The following is a 6,274-nucleotide window of genomic DNA, read 5'->3' as shown; positions in this document are numbered from 1 at the left end:
TGTGTTGCTAACGTACTGTGTGTTGCTAACGTACTGTGTGTTGCTAACGTACTGTGTGTTGCTAACGTACTGTGTGTTGCTAACGTACTGTGTGTTGCTAACGTACTGTGTGTTGCTAGCCTAGCAGTGAGCGCCTCCTACTGTTTCATTTGTGTGTCTACCTCACTGCTCGGCCACAGAGCACACTGTCAACATGAACATCATCAATACATACACATGAGATGGAGCTTGAGGAAGGACACAGAGCATTAGAAGGCTGTCATCAATACATACACATGAGATGGAGCTTGAGGAAGGACACAGAGCATTAGAAGGCTGTCATCAATACATACACATGAGATGGAGCTTGAGGAAGGACACAGAGCATTAGAAGGCTGTCATCAATACATACACATGAGATGGAGCTTGAGGAAGGACACAGAGCATTAGAAGACTGTCCTTTCCATGGAGCAAGTCCAGAAACAAAGGGAACGCCAGAGACAGAGAATGTGGGGAAGAGGTGAGGAGGGCCGCTGTTGCATTTTCTTTCAAGCCTTATTAAATAATACAAAATGACACATGATTGAAATGTATTTCTGAGTTGTTGATGGTCCCAAGATGTGCTGGATAAATGTAAAGATAGCAGTGCCAGATACCTCAGTTTTTTTTGTCCGAGACAATTTTACAAACTGAGGTGTGGACTTTGTTGTTAAGTTTAAGTTGCTGAAAGTGGACTTTCTTTCTTTTCACGTCAATTTTTATCTACCTTTTTCTACATTTTCTCAGCCCCCCTTCAGTTCCTCTGGAATGTGTGTGTGTGTGTGTGTGTGTGTGTGTGTGTGTGTGTGTGTGTGTGTGTGTGTGTGTGTGTGTGTGTGTGTGTGTGTGTGTGTGTGTGTGTGTGTGTGTGTGTGTGTGTGTGTGTGTGTGTGTGTGTGTGTGTGTTAGTTGACAACAGCTGGCTTAAGCACAACCGTGCCGGAGGGGATGACCACCCAGGACAGGGGGTCATGGGAGGCCCCCGTGGAGAGGTTCAGCACCCCCCCACGATGAAGCTTGTTCTTCCCCTCCTCCCCCCCACCCCCAATTTTCCCCTTGTGGTGACACCCGTGGTGGTGGGCCCTGCGCTCTGAGGCGGACGACCCCATGGATCCTCCTAGGGACACGGGCACCATGGTGGGCCCCAGCCCCAGGGCTGAAGAGGGGAAGGCCGGGAGAGCCCCAGGGACGACTTGGTGGCCAGGCTCAGAGGAGAACCATTGAAAGACAGGATGGAGGTGGTGCAAGGGGAGCTGGGGCACCCCCAGCGTGCTCAGGTCCAGGGGCCGGGGGCGAGGGGGATAGAGGCATGGAGCCCGCCAGGCCCTGCAGAGCGTGGCCCCCCAGGAGAGCGGCAGCGGCGCTGGGGATGATGATATGGGCCCCACTGATGTAGCTCAGCTCCGACTCCCCCAGCTTACCCCCTCTTCCACCCATCCCCACCCCCAGGGGACCCACCTTGAGCAGGGAGCTCAGCCCACCCGGACAGCCTTGCTCCTGGGCTACAGAGTGGCCGTGGGCCTTGATGTGCTTACGGAGAGAGCTAGGGTCTGTGTATCGCTTCAGGCAGCCGGCCATCTTGCAGTAGTAGGGCTTGTCCACGTAGTGGGTACGCGTGTGCTTGAAGCGGTCGCTGGAGTTGGAGTAGCGCTTGCTGCAGCCCTCGTATGGACAGATGTAGGGCTTCTCACCTGAGGAGAAAAGACATTCAGGTAAGTTATTCAATTCAATAAACTTGAGTGGTTATTTTAGCGTTAGAGATGAAGGATGAAGGAAGGAATGTTTTCATGTGTATACAGCATACAAAAGAACGTGTGACTTTACAGTGAGGGAGTGTCTGTCTGTCTGTCTGTCTGTCTGTCTGTCTGTCTGTCTGTCTGTCTGTCTGTCTGTCTGTCTGTCTGTCTGTCTGTCTGTCTGTCTGTCTGTCTGTCTGTCTGTCTGTCTGTCTGTCTGTCTGTCTGTCTGTCTGTCTGTCTGTCTGTCTGTCTTAGTCTGTCTGTCTGTCTGTCTGTCTGTCTGTCTGTCTGTCTGTCTGTCTGTCTGTCTGTCTGTCTGTCTGTCTGTCTGTCTGTCTGTCTGTCTGTCTGTCTGTCTTCTGTGTCTGTCTGTCTGTCTGTCTGTCTGTCTGTCTTAGTGTCTGTCTGTCTGTCTTTCTGTGTCTGTCTGTCTGTCTGTCTGTCTGTCTGTCTGTCTGTCTGTCTGTATGTCTGTCTGTCTGTCTGTCTGTCTGTCTGTCTGTCTGTCTGTCTGTCTGTCTGTCTTTCTGTGTGTCTGTCTGTCTGTCTGAGTGTCTGTGTGTGAGTGTCTGTCTGTCTGAGTGTCTGTGTGTGAGTGTCTGTCTGTCTGTCTGTCTATCTGAGTGTCTGTGTGTGAGTGTGTCTGTCTGTCTGTCTATCTGAGTGTCTGTGTGTGAGTGTGTCTGTCTGTCTATCTGAGTGTCTGTGTGTGAGTGTGTCTGTCTGTCTGTCTGTCTATCTGAGTGTCTGTGTGTGTGAGTGTCTGTCTGTCTGTCTATCTGAGTGTCTGTGTGTGTGAGTGTGTCTGTCTGTCTATCTGAGTGTCTGTGTGAGTGTGTCTGTCTGTCTGTCTATCTGAGTGTCTGTGTGTGAGTGTGTCTGTCTGTCTGTCTATCTGAGTGTCTGTGTGTGTGAGTGTGTCTGTCTGTCTATCTGAGTGTCTGTGTGTGAGTGTGTCTGTCTGTCTGTCTATCTGAGTGTCTGTGTGTGAGTGTGTCTGTCTGTCTGTCTATCTGAGTGTCTGTGTGTGTGAGTGTGTCTGTCTGTCTATCTGAGTGTCTGTGTGTGTGAGTGTCTGTCTGTCTGTCTGTCTATCTGAGTGTCTGTGTGTGTGAGTGTGTCTGTCTGTCTGTCTATCTGAGTGTCTGTGTGTGTGAGTGTGTCTGTCTGTCTATCTGAGTGTCTGTGTGTGAGTGTGTCTGTCTGTCTGTCTATCTGAGTGTCTGTGTGTGAGTGTGTCTGTCTGTCTGTCTATCTGAGTGTCTGTGTGTGAGTGTGTCTGTCTGTCTGTCTATCTGAGTGTCTGTGTGTGTGAGTGTGTCTGTCTGTCTATCTGAGTGTCTGTGTGTGAGTGTGTCTGTCTGTCTGTCTATCTGAGTGTCTGTGTGTGTGAGTGTCTGTCTGTCTGTCTATCTGAGTGTCTGTGTGTGTGAGTGTGTCTGTCTATCTGAGTGTCTGTGTGTGAGTGTGTCTGTCTGTCTGTCTATCTGAGTGTCTGTGTGTGTGAGTGTGTCTGTCTGTCTGTCTATCTGAGTGTCTGTGTGTGAGTGTGTCTGTCTGTCTGTCTGTCTATCTGAGTGTCTGTGTGTGAGTGTGTCTGTCTGTCTGTCTATCTGAGTGTCTGTGTGTGAGTGTGTCTGTCTGTCTGTCTATCTGAGTGTCTGTGTGTGTGAGTGTGTCTGTCTGTCTGTCTATCTGAGTGTCTGTGTGTGAGTGTGTCTGTCTGTCTGTCTATCTGAGTGTCTGTGTGTGTGAGTGTGTCTGTCTGTCTGTCTATCTGAGTGTCTGTGTGTGTGAGTGTCTGTCTGTCTGTCTGAGTGTCTGTCTATCTGAGTATCTGACCAACCTGTGTGTGAGCGGTTGTGTATCTTGAGGTTCTCCAGGCGAGAGAAGCTCTTGTTGCAGGTGGGGCAGCGGTGAGGCTTCTCATTGGTGTGTGTACGGATATGGATAAGCATCTTGTACCTGCACACACACACACACACACACACACACACACACACACACACACACACACACACACACACACACACACACACACACACACACACACACACACACACACACACACACTTGAGTATAATAACAGGTGCACACACATACCCTTATGGAACAATGCAAGGTATTCATAACATCTTTCTGAAGAGTGAGGAAGGTAGTTTTGAATGATACGACACACTCATAGAGGTGGTAAGACTGGTTTCATGAAGGACCTTTAAATGTCTTATGTTGGACACATTTCAGTGGTCAGTTAATCATCTCAGTCATGATCTGAGGTCAATCTCACCTAGCGTTGAAGCCCCGCCCTCTGCGAGCGCAGCCGTCCCAGTGGCAGCAATACCCAGAATCCTTTTCAGGTTTGACGTGGAAGTCGTTGACGTGGTCCACAAGGTCTTGCAGGGACTCAAAGAGAAGATGGCACTGGAGAGAGAGAGAGAGAGAGAGAGAGAGGGGAGAGAGAGAGTGGGGAGAGAGAGGGGAGAGAGAGAGTGGGGAGAGAGAGATGGGGGAGAGAGAGATGGAGGAGAGAGAGAGTGGGGAGAGAGAGAGGGGAGAGAGAGATGGGGAGAGAGAGATGGGGAGAGAGGGGGAGAGAGAGATGAGGGGGAGAGAGAGATGGGGAGAGAGAGAGAGAGAGAGAGAGAGAGGGAGAGAGAGAGTGGGGAGAGAGAGATGGAGGAGAGAGAGTGGGGAGAGAGAGATGGGGGAGAGAGAGATGGGGAGAGAGAGAGATGGGGGAGAGAGAGATGGGAGAGAGAGAGAGGGGAGAGAGAGAGAGTGGGGAGAGAGAGATGGGGGAGAGAGAGATGGGAGAGAGAGAGATGGGGAGAGAGAGGGGGAGAGAGAGAGGGAGAGAGAGAGAGTGGGGAGAGAGAGATGGAGGAGAGAGAGGGGAGAGAGAGATGGGGAGAGAGAGATGGGAGAGAGAGAGAGAGGGGGAGAGAGAGATGGGGGAGAGAGAGATGGGGAGAGAGAGATGGGAGAGAGAGAGATGGGGGAGAGAGGGGGAGAGAGAGATGGGGAGAGAGAGAGAGATGGGAGAGGGGAGAGGGATAGGAGAGAGAGATGGAGGAGAGAGTGGGGAGAGAGTGATAGGGAGAGAGATGGAGAGGGGGGAGAGAGAGTGGGAGAGAGAGATGGGGAGAGAGAGAGGGAGAGAGAGAGATGGGGAGAGAGAGATGGGGAGAGAGAGAGTGGGGAGAGAGTGAGGAGAGAGAGATGGGGGAGAGAGTGGGGAGAGAGAGATGGAGAGAGAGAGTGGGGGAGAGAGATGGGGAGAGAGAGGGGAGAGAGAGATGGGGGAGAGAGAGATGGGGGAGGGAGAGGGGGAGAGAGAGAGGGAGAGAGAGATGGGGAGGGAGAGGGGGAGAGAGGGGGAGAGAGAGATGGGGGAGGAGAGAGAGAGAGAGGGGAGAGAGATGAGAGGGAGAGAGAGATGGGGGAGGGAGAGGGGGAGAGAGAGAGGGAGAGAGAGATGGGGGAGGGAGAGGGGAGAGAGAGAGGGGGAGAGTGGTGGAAGACAGAGGGAGAATGATAAAAGAGAGAAAAGGTTGAACATCCACCACTGTCATTGTGAAATGTTAAAACAATGACCTTTGTAGTATCTAGTTATGTCATGGTAACACCTGGCTGCAGAGCAAAATGGTCCTTTGCAGGTCCCAGATCTGTTTGTGCTGGCTTGCCAACTCCTGGTCTCGACAATGACCATTACACAGGAGTTGGCGAGACAACAGAAACTGATCTGGGCCCAGGCTAAAATGTTTCCCCTGTTGCATGACTTCCTGTGTCTCACCTTCCTCCAGCGACAGGCCAGCTGTTCGTCTGCTGAGAGATCGGGAGAGGCCCGCTTGTCGTTGGGCTGGCCAATGAACATGGATGACGGCAGGTGGAGTCCGGCCCCAGCACCAATCGGCACGAAGAACTGGAAGGCCTGCGAGGAGGCTCTGCTCTCCACATAATGGATGTGAGCTGAGTCCTGAGAGAGAGGGGGAAGAGGATCAAGAGGATGGAGGAGGATTAGAGGTTAGAATGTCTGTCTTACTCCATCAAACATGCACACACACACACACACACACACACACACACACACACACACACACACACACACACACACACACACACACACACACACACACACACACACACACACACACACACACACACACACACACACACACACACACACACGCAATATCTGTTCCCTCTGCTTTAATTATTTTCACCATTTTCCTTCTTTACCTCTCCTGCTCCTGTCCCTCTCCTCTCCTGTCCCTCTCCTGCTCCTGTCCCTCTCCTTCTCCTGTCCCTCTCCTTCTCATGTCCCTCTCCTTCTCCTGTCCCTCTCCTCTCCTGTCCCTCTCCTGTCCCTCTCCTCTCCTGTCCCTCTCCTGTCCCTCTCCTGTCCCTCTCCTCTCCTGTCCCTCTCCTGTCCCTCTCCTGTCCCTCTCCTCTCCTGTCCCTATCCTTCTCCTGTCCCTCTCCTCTCCTGTCCCTCTCCTCTCCTGTCCCTCTCCTTC

At 51.9% G+C, this 6,274-nt stretch overlaps 1 pseudogene; it reads right to left on the bottom strand.

Annotated features, from left to right (window-relative positions):
* Positions 1–322: 322 nt before the first annotated feature.
* LOC124023215 lies at positions 323–5,758 on the bottom strand (annotated as a pseudogene).
* Positions 5,759–6,274: the final 516 nt, after the last annotated feature.

Source organism: Oncorhynchus gorbuscha, unplaced genomic scaffold (genome assembly GCF_021184085.1).
Source record: "Oncorhynchus gorbuscha isolate QuinsamMale2020 ecotype Even-year unplaced genomic scaffold, OgorEven_v1.0 Un_scaffold_1545, whole genome shotgun sequence".
Lineage (NCBI taxonomy): Eukaryota > Metazoa > Chordata > Actinopteri > Salmoniformes > Salmonidae > Oncorhynchus > Oncorhynchus gorbuscha.
The sequence above is the reverse complement of the archived record's forward strand: the minus strand, read 5'-3'. Positions and strand labels throughout refer to the sequence as shown.